This window comes from Alexandromys fortis, unplaced genomic scaffold (genome assembly GCF_014885135.2).
Source record: "Alexandromys fortis isolate MF-2015 unplaced genomic scaffold, M_Fortis_MF-2015_v1.1 scaffold_128, whole genome shotgun sequence".
Lineage (NCBI taxonomy): Eukaryota > Metazoa > Chordata > Mammalia > Rodentia > Cricetidae > Alexandromys > Alexandromys fortis.
In genome coordinates, this window is record NW_026068012.1 from 1,407,798 (window position 1) to 1,423,779 (window position 15,982).

General features: G+C 47.3%; 1 protein-coding gene across 1 annotated transcript in view; it reads right to left on the reverse strand.

The window, feature by feature from the left end:
• Kcnj6 (potassium inwardly rectifying channel subfamily J member 6) overlaps positions 1-8,149 on the reverse strand; it is a 215,123-nt gene extending 206,974 nt beyond the window's left edge. The window contains exon 1 of the mRNA XM_050162054.1: positions 8,089-8,149. The gene's annotated coding sequence lies outside the window, so the exon portion shown is untranslated. The remainder of the gene's footprint in view (positions 1-8,088) is intronic.
• Between the last annotated feature and the right edge of the window lie 7,833 nt (positions 8,150-15,982).

A 15,982-nucleotide genomic window follows, 5' to 3' on the forward strand; every position in this document is an offset into this window, starting at 1 on the left:
TGTCATGCTGTAGTTGGGGTGTGTCCTCCAGACTTTGTCTCCAGAGCTGCAGAGCTGGGAGGTAGGGCCTGCTAGAAGGGATTGGCAGAAGAAGCCTCTGTCCCCAGAGATGGGTGCCATGATTGCAAGAGCAGTGAGCTGTTCTCGGTGGGTTGTTCCCCCCTGCTCTTGTTCTTGTGTTATGCATGGTGTCTTCTGTATCTGTGTCCATGGTGGGGGAGGTAGGATGGGAGCTCTCACAGGTGCTCCTGCTGTGCCTATGTAAGGGTTTTCTCACAGCTATAGAAACTAAGACATGCGGATGCACACGGCACCCTCATGCGCACCCCACTGCCGCCCCACTCTCTTGCTCACACACACACACACACACACACACCACACACAAACAAAGCATAGATCTACTATGAGATGCTATTTGTTTTGGAATGGTAGAGTATTTAGAGTGGTCAAGAGTTCTTTAGCTCAGTTAAGTCCTCCGTGGAAGACATGTAGCATTATTATCATTTCAGGCTGGGCCCTGCATGGGTAGATTATGGCTTTTTTCCTCATGTGTAATATGTGCGCATATGTGTATGCATGCGTGTTTGCATGATTGTCTGTGTGTTGTTTGTATATGTGTATGTGTGTATATATTTGTGTGTATGTGTGTATTGTGTGTATTGTGTGTATGTGTGTGTGCTCAAGGTTCACACCTGTATTCTTTCTTGGTTGCTCTTTACATTATTCATTGTGTTAGGGTCTGTCTCTCAGTAGAGCCCAGCGCTCACTAGTATGGTTAGTCTAACTAGCCAGCTTGCTCCAAGGATCTTGTCTCCACCTTTAGAGTACTGTAAGTACAAATAGGTTGCATCTACAACGGCCATATGATCAGGACACCACGGAGCCATCTCCCATCCCTGTCTGTGGCTTTGACACCTGAATTTGGGAGCAGGAAAGATGTGAGAGAGAAAGAAATGTTGGCGCTCGCCCCCTCTCTCTCTTCCCCTTCCAGTGCTGTCCCTCAGTGTTGGCTCTGCCCCTTGTTTCTAGGGAAGATGGCGCTCTCAGTCCCCAAAGGTACCTGCTCTCCAGAGTCAGGCAGGGGCTCTGAGGAGACCGTGGGCTAGTGTTAGGCAAGTTCAACCCAAGCTCACAGCAAGTGTCTAACCTGTAGACAGTTATGTGATACCAAACAAAACACAAATTGCTAGTCAACAGAGAGCACCAAGCATTGGAAGACAGCATCTAATTCTCCAGAGTGCTTAGACGTGGCGTGGGTGTAATTGTCAGGGTTAGAAAGCCACTCGTGAGCAAGGGCTGTGAAGTGGGCTCTGCTTTGTGTCTACTCCAATCGTTCAGCAAGCACAAGTCAAATCATACAAATTTGCATCTCTTTAGTTACGTGCCATCTACACCCACTCCAGGAGCCAAAAGATCCCAACCAATTTATTTTAAATAATGCATTACCCAAGAACGGCTTAAGGGCACCACCAAATTCTGCCCCTCCCAATGTTGTGTGATTGGCATGTTCCAACAGCTCTGCCTCCCGTTTTTTATTCCTGATCCATATTAGGCATATTTCTTTGGTGCCATATGTTAATAATGGGCACATAGGCTGAGCTATCCAGTGTGTGGTCTCCAGAAGTTTCTTTTCTCCTGTGCAGAGTTGAACTATGATTTCTAGATCTTCTTGCAGTTAGGTATGGCTTTAAAAGACAAATAGGAATGTTGGCCTCTTTTCTCTCTGTGGTCTGCTAGCTGGCATTAGCATTTGGAAACATGTAATTCGTGTTTTATAGTAATGGAGTCCATCCATCTAGGTACCCACATAGCATCAACAAGTCCATTGGTAGAAATCAGAACCCTCTATTTTGTTTGATTGCTTTACTAGGGGATTTTCTGCTGAAACACCGATCTTGTTAGATCTGTGGGAGATCTAATCCCAGACAGCAGCAAGTGCCTCCACTCACAGTGCCCAGTGTCAGATACTGTCTGTGCCTCACTGTTTCCACACACACCCATGATAGCATGGCCTCATGAGCTAGGCAGAGGGAGAAACCAACAATAATAGCATGAATAAAATAGAGCCACACACTCTAACAAGACTCGTGTGAGCGCGTGCTATCCTAAACGGCTCAAGACTAATGTTAACACTCAGGGGAACTGAAACCCTAGGAATCCTTCCGATGAAGCCGGTGACTGTAACACAGCACCCACAGCCGCAGGTAACAAAGACACAGCGATGCCTACTATTTATGAGATACTTCCTTCACGCTGGGTGTTGCTCAGAACGGGACCCTGTAGGCCGGTCCTCCACGTCCCTGTGGAGATGGCTGTGTCATTACTTTCACTGAGAAGACTGGAAAGCGAAAGCACAGAGATGGTGTAACTTGTACCACAGATGATCTAATTGTCCCCAATTACCCACCTTCTGTGATGCTTTGCTTTTTTACTTTTGAAATCTTATTTTAGACAGAGTCTCAACACGTAGCCCTGGATGGCCTGAAGTTCTTTATGTGGACCAGGCTAGCCTTGAACTCATAGAGATGGACCTGCCTCTGCTTCCCAAGCACTAGGACTGAAGGTGGGAGCCACTACCATGACCAGCCTTTCACTTTCAGCCCTGGAAGAAGATGAAGTCTATGACTTCATCGTTGCTGAATGGCTGTGGTAGCTCACGGTGGAGGAAAGCCATGTCTCCCTCCCATCAGCCACTGGCAATGGTGTGACTTTGCTGATGCTCTCTCTCCCTCACCTGGGAAGGGGGCATTCCAGGTCAGACTGATCCTTCTGCTTGGACCTCTGAATGAAGAAGACACAGGGGCAGAGCCTCCGCTGGTCAGCAAAGGCATATGGCTCAAGAGAGTAATGTTTTATCGTCAGTCGGGCTGTTAGGACGCCACTGAATCTAGAGAGAAGGGGCTGATACACCGGAACCTCGATATAAATACATTTACGAGACTCCAGGGTCAGGGCTCTTAACCAAGGAGAAAATGGCCTGCCTAGCATACTGCCATATGCACAAGAAGTCCTGCTGAGTGACACAGAGTAAATAAAAACAAACAAACAAGTCCTCATGCTGCGTGGGGGAAGATCGATGCCTGTACATTTAAAGGGAAATTCTGCAGAACGGGGATTAACTAAACCTGAACGTGTTGTTCACTTGGCACATTTCTGCTCTCGGGTTGTCTCACACAGCATCTGGGGGATGAGGATCTTTTCACCCACAGATGGGCTCGCCGGTTCCTTTGTGAAAATTTCACACCAAAAATGGTACCTCTGTGGCTAAAGACTGGACGCTGGGATGCAGGGTGGAGGAGAGTTAGCCAAGATCTACTCGCTAAAAGTATCATCAGTTGATAGACCCGGATCAGAGTTGACTTGTGGGGAGATACAGAACATGGGGAGAAGGGGTTAAGGTGTTCAGTTCAACCTGGACGCATCTGCAGAGATGTGACTCCAGCCACCATTGGCAAACAATTGAGCATTAACTCTGTGTACTGCAATTAGCACAGCAGTAGATGGTCTTACTGAATTCCGGATAGTGTAGAGATTTGACCGACTGTCTGAGCATTGATCACTGAGCAAAGTAATTCTCTGAGGGTTTGTTCAAGTAACTGTTCATTAATAAGCAAATGCATATAGTTGGTTTAAGGTACGGCTGCATGAAGGCTATATCTTAGAACACGTTTAAGGATAGGTGGTCTCTGCTTTATCAAAGGCAGCTGGTGTCGCCATTAATTAATGCTGTAGGTAGTTTAGGGTGATATAAGGAAGACCCTTGGATTCCACTAGCTTGTCAATCGTGATCGCCACGGCCCTTCTGTAATGGACTTAATTATTTCTAGAAGTCACAATTTGCCATTGTTCAAGACACATTTTAAAATCCATCTCACTCCCAAATGGCTGCGTGCTAATTTGCTAGATTCCAAAACACTTCAACTAATGTGAATGGAAACAACCGCTGCAATGAAACTTCTAATGGGTTGGAAGATCTTTAATACGCTTCCAGCCTAACCAGCAATTCCCACTTCCCTGATATCAGGAAATTTCATAGTTTGGTAAAACTCTGGATGGATTAATTCTCCTTTGGCTCTTACGTAACAATTATTACAAAGTAAGGAAATAATAGGTACATACCTCATTAAGTTCTGAATCTAAATCAATTACATTTAGACACTTGATTTCATCAAGCTTAAAGTTCTGATATTCACCATTTAAAATGTGATTTGGGAGGAACGATCACTTTGGAGAGAAACAGGTAACTGCTTTTCTTCATGTCCCCCGCCCCTTACCCAGTCTCTATGGCCAGCTTTCTTCTGCAACCTTCATATGTCCCCGCCCCTTACCCAGTCTCTATGGCCAGCTTTCCTCTGCAACCTTCATGCCACTCTTGTTTTGTGTGACAAGGATGAGGTGTTTGGCTTTGTCTTGTTTTAGGCAGAGCTTCCCTTCATACAGACTCCCATCAGCAATGAACTCTGGAAGGCAGACTCATTTTTTATCTTTGAACACCAAAGGCTGGTGCTAAGCCCCGAAAAGGGGTTGTTCACCCGTTTTAATCACCAATGGACCTTCCCTGCTGTTCATTTTAAAGCGTTTTTCTATTTTTAAAAAGTCTATAAAGTAAAGGTGGTTTGCAAGAGGCAGGGGGAACATAGGCAAGAACAAAAGCATTTGCTTAGCTTGGAGGAACCCATCTATAAAAGTGCTGCCGGCGCAGTAAAGACCTGGGCCACATACACAAATGCACTATTTGCTGATGTTACAGAAATAAGAAAATCAAGCATTGGTATAATTTTCGAAGAATTTAAAAGAGAACTGAAAACAGGGGTGCATCTTAGGAAGCTGTTCTCCTTAACTAATCTTACTTGCAATGCGTAAACCAATTAATCGGAAGTGTGCCTTGACGACATGAGGACATAATGGCGCTTTATTCAGTAATTAGCCACCCGGCAAGTAGGCAAGTCATAGTTTGGAAAATTAGTACTGAATCTGTGAGCCTGGAATCCACCATGATTAAAGGCTATCGGTCAATAGATCAGTTGATTGTTTCATAGAACCCACTGGAACTAAAGACGGAGAAGTTTCCTATGCTTGGTTTATACACAGCCTTCTCAGAGTCTGTGGGAGACTTTGGACTTTAAAACCCAGAGACAAGCCACTCTCTTTATCCAACAGTCTCCATTATTGCACGCCTCTAATCTCCAGCTCCCTTCTGTTGGTAATAGCAGATGGATCGAAGCCAGAGTACAGCTTGTTTAAGTCCCAAAATACTCTACACATCACTTCTATTTCAGATAACAGGCCGAATAAATTAAAATATGGATAAACTTGTCAACACCCAACAGGATCTGACATTCCAGAGACAGTGTGATCTCTCACCCATTCGCCTGTGATCAGAAAGCCCAGCTCTTCCTTTGCTAGCTAGAGAGGACTTAAAAAGTATAACAGTCATCAACACACTCCTTTAGCCACATCCCAAACACTCTGTATGCACGTCTTTAGGAAACAGCACCACATCCAGGGTGCTGGGAAGTCCACCTGTATACCAAAGTATATTGTGTTTACCTTTATAAATAACAAGTTAGGACCAGCTCAAGATCTCACACACAAGCGAGCCCTCGAGAGGAAAGCAGCTCGGGATATCCTAGAAGTGTTGCTGACATTTACTCTTCTCCTTAAATCTTGGTGAAGTCCCGCAGTTTAAGCTGTGCCCACTGCCCCTAGGCTTTCTTACTGGGCATGCGACAGCCTGCACTATTTTCTTCACCAACCATGATCAGTGGGGACCTAAGAGCACTGATGGAAACAGCAGACCAGAGACCAGCTTCCAGTAAAGCAAGGTTGAATGGAACCTTGTACTCACCTGGATCAGTGTCTAAATGAACTTGGATAATAAAGCCTCCTCCCCTGCACGAGTCCTCCCCTCTTTCTATGAACAGGAACGGTCCTGTGCACTCCGCTGTGTCTGGAATCCTGGAAAACCAGCTACCTTGCTCATATGCTGACTCGAAGAGCTCACTACCGGCTCCTACCTCCTTATCCCAAGAGCTCCTCACTTTGCTGAGGAGCCGGTCCAGACTGAATGAAGAGTAAACTGCTTCTTTACTTTCTTGGATCTAAGGACCCTAGGCAGGAGTTGGTTGGCTGCTCTCATACGGGCCAGGATGTCATCACACCACCTTCCTGACACTGTAGAGCACAGATTTACAGGAGGGCATGAGAGGAGCAGGAGCCAATGGTGCTTTCTGTGAGTCAGAGACTCTCGGTTCAAATTCAGCTGCTTTCTTCAGGCTCTCTCTCTCTCTCTCTCTCTCTCTCTCTCTCTCTCTCTTTCTCTCTCTCTCTCTGTGTGTGTGTGTGGTGTTTTCCTTCCCAGAGGAGGGATCTTTGCTCTGTTCTTAGGTCAGCTTTAGTCTTCTGCAGTTCCCATTTATTTTATTTTGAACAGTCACTTCGATGCACCATCATGCATGGACTGGTTGATCTGCTGTCTCCTGTGTGCCACGTAATTTCATGGGTAATCTGACGCCCGTTTTCAGTACAAGCAGGGAATTTTTTAGGACATGATTGCTTTCCTAAGACCTAAAAGCTCTTGAGGTTGCTAGCTGGGTCAGCCTTCCCATCAGAGGTGAACCCTCTGCACCTTGCTCTGGCCTTGGTGCTGAACCGGGAGCTTGCTTGCTGAACCGCATTCACGGACATGGGAAACTTTGCTGAGTTGGAGGAGAGCCTGGAAGGTTCTAAGTATCCTTTCATGGGTCACCCCTAGGAAACTGAGCCCAAGTGATGCCCTAGGGCCCCCCTCCATAGACACAGAGGGCATTTCTTTGCCTGGAGCCAAGAAAGTTTTGTCCAACGGTTTTCCCTGTCACTGGTGCTGCTATGTCCCCTCCCACCTGGGTCGCCATGGAGACTCAGCTCCTTCCTTCTCCAGGCAAAATGGGCGAAGCTTAGTTAGCTCAGCCCTGGCTGTAGGAAGCCCACTTTCTTCAACATTCCCTTTATCCGTTTTCAGCAAAAGACAAAGGTAGCCAGAGCACAGTGCTTGCAGGAAAGTGGCACCGGACTGGGTACCCGTGTGCTCCCCAGGACCCCGAGACTTTTGATAAAGCAATTGGGGGCATTGTAAAGATGCAATGAATTGCCAACTCCAAGATACTGGAGGGGTTCTCCTCTTTCTGTGTATGGGGGGGGGGTGATAGAGGTGGAGAAAGGAGTCTTTGGAAAATTCTGTGATTTCCTTTTCCTCTCAGCTCACCTGGCTTCTGTGGTCGTTTCTATGAAGATCTGTTCTCCCCTAAGAGTCTCTCTGTGTTGAGCCCTGTAAATACCTGTGGATCCACCCAGGACTTCATTAGGCTTGGGGAATACGAATGCCATTTCAGTTAAAAACTAACCCAAGCTTAACCTCTTGGTGCAAATGAACACTTACCCAGGCGAGAAGCTAAGCCAGCAGAGTCACCCAGTCCCTTAAACGGCATAAACACCTCCTTTGGTCCAAGCTTCTCCTTTCAGTTAGTTTACTTGTGAGGACATCTTCCTAGTTGGTGTCTTCAATCAGTCTGCCACATCTCGGGTTCACTGATGAAAACCATGTGGAGTCCTCCCCTGTCTCAGGACGTATTCCTCCCTTCTGTTCACTTTCCCTCCTTCTCATCCTCTCCTCTTTATGCCAAAACAGAGCCAGGCTACAGCCTTCCACCAAGACAATGGGTTTTTCCTAACTCCCCCTGCCTACATCTGCCAGCCGCGCCTGCCTGCCCATCATCACCAGAGGTGCTAATATGAGGTCCATAGTAACTGACCCATTCTCTGGCGCCCAGGGCAGGCAGACCCCTCCTCCCGCCCCCCCTCCCCAGGCGAGTTTTTAAGCTGCTAATGAAAACCCATGAGACACATTTCCTTTTGGTTATGTAACTAGCTTTTCCTGCCTCTGGTGGACTTCAGCATCATGTCTCCTCGGAGTGGGGAATGCAAAAAGGCACCAGAGGGGCTGGGGACCTGAGAGCCAGGACCCAAAGGCTCGGGGATCCTAGGACGTGGAACATCTGGCTGGGATCCATGCCAGCTCCTAGCCTTCCAGCAACTTAGCGCACTGCTTACCTTGTGGCGGACAGGGTGGGTTCACTCCATCGTGGTCGCCTGTCTTGGAACGGAGCAAGATTTAATAATTCACTCCTCTGTGAATGGCGAGGGAAGAAAACACAAAAGAAGACGTAACAGATGAACTGGAAGCAGATGGTCCAGTTTCACATCAGCCTCGGCAGGCTGTGGGGAGACTCCATTCTTCTGCTCGCGGTTGGTCCAGCTTCTGCTCCAGCTCCAGGCTCTCCGGTTCCCGCGGATCCCTACCCTCGGCCCGCCCAACCTCTCCAGCCAGGTGCTGCCGTCTGGTGACTGGCTCCCTCTGGCTGGAGGGCTGGGCGCTGGGGCCACCGCGGGGCAGAGGAGTGCGCGTGTGGGCAGCGACGGAGGAGGGAGTCTGGCAGCGACGGAGGGAGGGAGCCTAGAATGGCAGGGGGTGGGGGAAGTCCACGTTGAGGAGCAAAGTGAAGGACCTCGTAGGGAGACTTCATGAAAGCCGCAGATTCAGTGAATGCTATCCGGTTCCAGCCCCACGGACTGAACCGCGCTGTCAGCGCACTAAGCTATGCTTCTCTTCTCGAGATAAAAGCGGGCACAGCGCCGCACGCTGGAGAACCAAGGTGACACAGAGACAGGCATCAGCATCGCAGGAGAGGCAGCGGCGGGGGGCCTAGAGATGGAGCCGACCTAGCCGCCCACCCTTCTGGTCCAGCTTTCTTTCTTTCGTTTTTAACCTGCGATGAGCTCTGGGAGGCGCGGGAACAGACAGGCGCCGCTCCTCCAAAGAGAACCTGGAAAAGGCTGGGGAGCCTTTGGGGCGTAGATCCCCAGGGACACCTGTCCCCTCGTGTCACCAATAAGTCCTAAACTCCAGCGTCAGCCACGCCTGCTTGCTGTAGCTTTGCTGTGAGCTTGGCGAAATGTTTAGAGTGGGGTCTCTTCACTGCCTCCCACTAGGGTGACATCCTCCAGGAGTGCACATGTGAGCCCGGAGGGGCACAGCCAGCAAAATTGGTCTGAGAGGAGGTCCTGCACCCGGGGCTTTACTGGCACAGACCCAGATCCAAGAACCAAGCCTGGTACCCTATTCAGTCCATCCTACCCATTGTTCCTGGGACCCAGTGCCAGCTGCTGACACTATCCCTGCTTTATTTTCACCCGAGATAAAGGATGTGCGCTTTCTGAGTATTATCCCAATTTCCTGCAAACTCATACCCTTTGGACAGACACCTACTTTGGATTTAGCCTGCTTTGTATGGCTATTCCAGAGAGCATCCCACAGGAATCTCCGATACGGCCTGTCTTTCTCTTAGGGTCATTGCAAACAGCAGATCATTTCCAAAGCCATCTCACATCTACCTCCCACCGAGAACAGACCGTTGTTCATGCACCTTTAACCTAGGGAGAAGTAGTTGAACTGGAGATTAAAAGCAATCCACACCACTGACTGATAATCCGATAATGGTTCGTTTAATAATGGGCTATTTTGTGCTGCTAAGTAAAAAGGCTTTTCATCTAAAAACACACACACACACACACACACACACACAAGTCAAGAAGGTGACTCTTCTAATGAAGGGACTCATCAAGACCTAATCTTAGCGATGGATGATATTTCATCCTCAGTTCATACTTTAAAAAAAGATTTAAAAGGTGTGTGTGTGTGTGTACCCACAGAGGGTAGAAAACACACTGGATCACCTGGAGCTTGCATGACAGGCAGTTGTGAGTTGGCTAATGTGGAAGCTGGGAATAGAACCTGGGTCCCCTGAGAGAGCAGCCCATGCTCTTGAGCACCAAGCCGTCTCTCCAGCCCCAGTCTGCACTTTTTCAGGACACAGAAATCCAGTCCCTCAGGAACGTTGTCTGCTTCCTGAGGATGGCTTTAGTACAGGAAGGTGTTTCCCTCAGTTTGCATCAGCAGTTGGGTCCGTCTCACTTTCACACTCTAGGGGCTTTGTCTTTGCCGATGTTTCCTCCGGAGGCCTTGGGATCTCCGTTGCTCATGCCTCAGTTTGGTGTTACCACGCACAGCATGTTATGTGTATTCTACACCAGGTCTGCTGGGCCAGGCGATTGTGTCAGAAGTGAAGACAAACCAAGAACCTGGCAGAATGATGCCCAAGGGGTGAGGGTACAACATGTGGTTGTGGTCAGATGGCACCGGCACAGTGAACGATCTTTCCTGCACACAAAATAGCATTTACTCCACAAAGCTGTTATGGACTCAACAGCTCATATGTATTCTACCAGAAGAGTTTTCAAAGTGTCTTTCTTACCAGCAGCTGATGAAGTTAGGAAATGAGCCGTAGGCAATGGCCGCTAAACATCCAGAAACTCCTAGCATGAAGCAGCAGCTAGGGTGGGATGGGCTACTGACGGTCAAGAAGATGCGGAACCATGTTTTGAATGGGGTTCTGTGAGACAAGAGCCAATGGCTGATCTAGATTCATGTATTCCGTGGAGCGTGGACCATGATCTGTTGAGTGTGACTGAGGAGTTGGCACCAGTGCCTGGAATTCGGTGCCTGGGGGCTGCACGAGATGCTACCCCTCTGAGCCTCAGGAACTCAAACTCCGAAGCGCCTCACTCCTGATGTGATCAGATGTCACGTATCTATTTTGCAATGTCGAGTGCAGGCGAGGAAAGGATCTAGGAGGATTCCCTAGGTAGATCTCTGCTCCAAAGCTGACGCTGTCCGTAGCTTTTAGGATTGATTAATTATACGGATGAGCCTGGTTCCTTCATCTATCAATCCCTAATAGAGGCCCATTAGCCAGCAAAATGGACAGAATGAATGATATCCATGGGGCATCATTTGTTCTGGGCTGTCCTTTTCTTCATCATTGACTGGGTCAATTTACATCCCAATCTGTCTTCCTAGTGCATATGTAGACCAGCCTTGCCCTGGCGTGCATGGGTTTTCCGGCTCCTTGGTCAGGGCTTCTTATTGATTTAAATTCCTAGGTTCCCATGGAAACTCGGTTCTTCTGCTCTAAGCCAACTCCCCTACAAGGAAAAAAAAAACCCAACACCCAAGCTTAGGTCCTTAATAGTCAGGGTTGATATATGAGCTCTGAAATCTGATTTTGGCTATTAAAGATGAAACCTTAAAAGAGTTTCAAAATTAGCACAGGGGCTGGAGAGATGGCTCCGTGGTGAAGGGCACTGAAGACTCTTCCAGAGAGCCTGGGCTCAATCCTGGCATCCACATGGGAGATCACAACTGTTTATAACCCTAGCTCCAGGGACCCAACACCCTCTTCGGGCTTGACCAGATATCAGAGATGCAGATGGTGCACAGACGGATGTGCAGGTGAAACAGCAAACACATAAAACAAAAATTTAAAAGGATGCTAAGCAGTTACCCTTTCCTACAAGTCTACTTCCAAAGGACCAAGATTCCACTGTGTGTTTTAGGGAATAGTTAAGTTCCCTTTTCCATCTCTATCTGTGCATCGGAAGGTACGTTCTTAAGACACAATTCCAGGTATGAATGATGAAGATGAAGGTCATCTGCCTACACTAAGTATTTTAGGGACCACTGCTGGAACCTTCACCCTCAATTATCCAGTTATGACTTCTCGTTCCCTTCGGCACACTCAATTTCCTCATTTTGGAACAATATTCATGGTCTTATCTATTACCAAACTGGAATCATTTGTAAGTATTTTGACATACATTTTAAAGTTTAATTCCATGACTTGCTAAAGGAGTATAATCCACAGATGCCTTTGATCACGTCTTTCTATAAAGATGTATTATTAGCTCACTCTTCAGCAGGTATACACCCTTTTTTAATCACATGCTTCCCCAAAGAATTTATTAAATTACAATTAAAAAATTATAATAGCTTCAAATACATTTCAGAGGACCACCGGGAGGTGAGTGTTAGAGGAACAATCATGTGAAGGAATCCTATTAGCCTTCCCACACCTCTTAGGAAAAACCATCCCAATTAACAGGGCATCTGCAGGGAAGGAGAGTTCCAGAACAAACAGGCAAATTGAATCTGGGAGCTGTTCTTTCCATGGTTCATTACTGATAAGATGCCCCAAGTCTCTGTGTGTTTTCTGACGCCACTAACAGCAAGGCTGAGTTGGAGAGAGAATGATATCAAAGCCTTCTGTCTGTGTCATGACTACTGAGTCATCATCCCACACTAAGCAGCCATCCACAGAGGACCTGGTTTGCTCTCACCAGAGGTGCAGCTCTTGCCTGGGATCCCCAAGCTTTCAAGTCTCCCAGGCCCGATTTGCCCCCTGTGGTCAAGTCAGCTTCTAAATCTAATTCAAGTCAGCTAGATAAGATGCTTGAGCAGGAAGTCCCGCCCCCAGATAAGCAAAGGCTTGCCAAGGGATGGACCTGAGCAGGGGTTTCCTGCATTGCAGATGAGACAGACTCAGGCATGAAGCTAGCACGCTGGATCTTTATTAGAGCTAGTCCTAAGAGGTATAATATACATGGAAACAGTTGTGGAGGGGAGGACAAAAGAAGAGGTGCTGGGCCTTTACCTCGGCTGACAACAAACAGAATCCTGAAGCCAAAATGGCCGCCTGAGTTGCCCTGCATCAGGCCCAAATGGCCTCCACCAGTTGATTACTATGTGTGAGCCAATCAGGTAAAGATGGGACTTCTGGCCTGGTGGCCTTTCTGCACCTGACAGCCCAGTACTGATTGAAATGGCCTCCTAGTCCCTAGGTCAACAAGCCCTTCTTTGGGGGGAATTCTGGCATATCAAGTTACTGAAGTGTGTGTGTGTGTGTGTGTGTGTGTGTGTGTGTGTGTATGTGAGAGAGAGAGAGGGGGAGGGAGAGAGAGGGAGGGAGGGAGAGAGAGAGAGAGAGAGAGAGAGAGAGAGAGAGAGAGAGAGAGAGAGAATCAATGGCTCCTAGTGTGGGCTGTGCACTTCCACACACCTGTATGCAGGGAATTAGAACACACCCTAGGACTTGTTTGCTCTTAGACACCCAGGGAAAGCAGACATTTGGGAGCTAGAGTGAGCTGAGCACCTAAGCCTAAGGGTAGTCTCCTCCAGGTAGAGGTAGTCTCATTTCTGTGTGGCCTGTCTGCACTGGACCTGAGAGATTGGACATCTGGTCATAGGTATGAGGCCCCGGAAAGACAAAACTCTCTGGGTTGAGGTCCTGAGTGGTGCCCTGCTTGTAGGCTCTGTTAGTTAGCGGTCTCCTCATTTCAGATTGCTATATTCTAGAATATTCGAGTTAGTCTTGAGAACTCTAAGTGAGATTGAGGGCTATCTGGGATGACCTGACGCTACCCAGGAAGCTGCCCTGCAATCAGAACCTGGCCTACAGCAACCTGATACATGCTATCTGTTTATGATAAGCTCTGCTTGCCATGGGTGGCTCCGAACTGGCAGTTATGTATTTCCAAGGAGGTGAAGATGTGAACGGACTCAGCTCCAGTTCCCTTGGGACTAGTTTCACCTCTTCCCCTTACAAGTTCTGGTAAAATTGGGGGAAACCTCTTGTTGGCTCTGACTGGTTAGCAAGCTTGATCTCAGAATCAGATACTGTGGGGAAAGATGCTATGCCAGAGTGGTCTGTTAGGAGCTAACGTGTCTCCCCATGGACTTCTGGTACCCTGACTCAAGAATATTGTGTTAGTTAGCTGTTGCTCAGAGTAGAATAAGGGCAAAGCTGGCAGAGCAGGAAGTCAGGATGCTCCCACTGTGCTCTCTCCAGGATCTAAACAAAACCCAGGCTCCCACACCAATTGCCTTTCCTTCAGCTTGATAAGCCAGGGTCTAATGAGCGGCACATTAGGAAATGTTATGTAACCTAGTGGAGCGCAAGGAGGTTTGGTTGTTTTCATTTATTTTTTATTTTTATTTTTTTTATTGAAAACAACTAACTGTCAAGGGCATGGAGAGTTGGCTTAACAGTTGTGAGCATTTGCTGTTCGTTCACAGGACCTGAAAAAGGTGGCTCACAACCAGCTGGAATTCTGGCTGTAAGGGATCCCACACACTCACATGCCCAATGGTGTCTCTTTTGGGATATTTCCTGAGCTTTGGAGAGGGTAATAGGAGTCCCATTTGGGCTCATATACTCCATGGTCCTTTGGGATAATAGTATCTTATATTAGTATTTATTTACAAGAAAATTTCAACAAACACAATAGCTTTTTAAAAACTATCCATGCGTTTAGTGTGGAGCTGAAGGGTTAGAAGTCCTGCAATGCATAGCTTCTCTACTTAGCAGATCCGTGCTAAGATCAGCATGCCAGACATGAGATTATTGTCCGTAGTTCTGGGAAAGAATTCACCTCTAGGTTTATTTTCACTGTTGGCGGAATTTAGTTGCCTGCCTTTGTATAAGTCACTGTGGTCCTACAATGGAGGGTATTCCTTGAAACCCCATCTGTATCTATCATCATATGGATTCCATGTGAGCCAGGGGTGGTAGCCTAGGCCTTTCCCATGGTTCATTTCTCTGATCTCTCCTCTTTCCACCAGCAAGGCCTCTCCTCTTGTAGCAGCCTTGTGTAATCAGGCAAGGTCTACCTAGGCTCTTTATTTATTTGGTGGTCAACTGACTTTGAAACCCAGATTATGCCCGGAAAATCCCTCACAGCAGTGTCTGGAGTAACATTTGGTTTGGTAGCAAATGGAATTGTTATTTGATATTGAATTTGATAACCAATTTGATGTTATGGATATTGGGGCATCTTGTAATTCTGCCTACCATTTTACTGCCTCAAGGCATGTCTCTCTTGAGACAGTGTTTCCTGTAGCTTAGCTGGCTTAAGCTCCGCTTGGAGTCAAGGATGACCTTGGTCTCAGGTCCTCCTTGATCTTGATCGCTGGGATTATCAGTGTACATGCTGATGTCTCCGGAGAATTTCCTTTGAATGACAGTGGACACAGATGAACGACATGTTAAAAGTGAAGCTCGGGTGCAGATTTAAGAGACACGCTATTGCTGATGGCGCAACAAGCCTATAATGGCAGCGCTTTCCCCTGGCCCTCTGCACGTCTATCCCTGCCAAGGCCAGAGGCGATTAGAGTTAACACACGCTCAGTTCATTTCTGTGGCTTTCAGCATGGACTGTGATCTCCAGTCGGATTTCATCACGTGATTTCACAGCCACATTTTCCTCATCTGTAGTTGGTCCTAAGGGTTTGGAGAGGACACGTGTGTCCTGCAGGTGGTCTTCACAAGAGAAGGCAAGGAATAAACCTGACAATAGAAGTTATCTAGAAGCTCAGTGGGAGGAGAAATTGTTATCCATGTTAACTTGGTAGACAGAAAACAACGGATCCTAGCAGAGTGATGTAGGAGATAACAAATGTCTGGAGGAGGTGAGGTTCACGCAACTAGAATCACTTAGACCTTTGTTCTTGATGGAGCAGTCTTTAAACATGTACATTGCCCTATAGAAGTATGGTTTTGCATTATTCGTCTTTATACCTGAGAACACAGACCAGTGTGGTGTCCTGATTCTTTTAAAAGTAAGATTTTTATTTTGTGTTTTGCCTGCATGCATGTATGTATGTATGTATGTATGTATGTATGTATGTATGTATTATGTATGCACCACGGGCATGCAGTACGCAGTAGAGGACGTCAGATCCCTGAGACTGGAGTCACACGAGCTTGTGAGCTGCTGTGTAGGTGCTGAGGACCAAAGTGCTCTGGGCAAGTAGCCTGTGCCCTCCAGCCTCAGTTCTTGCTTCTTCCTGTGACTACTCTCACTCAGAGTTAAGGGTCAAAAGGGCATTCAAGCCATAAGCTTTACCTGATACAGTCAGGTAGGTAAATTTCTGTAACTGAGATGGTTTGGGTGCATCTTTGTTCGAAGAAAATAGAAGAAAAGAGGCCCCAGTCTTTGGGCCACTATGCACAAGCTAAGGAAAATGCTCTATAAAGGGCTGGAGGTGAAGGGC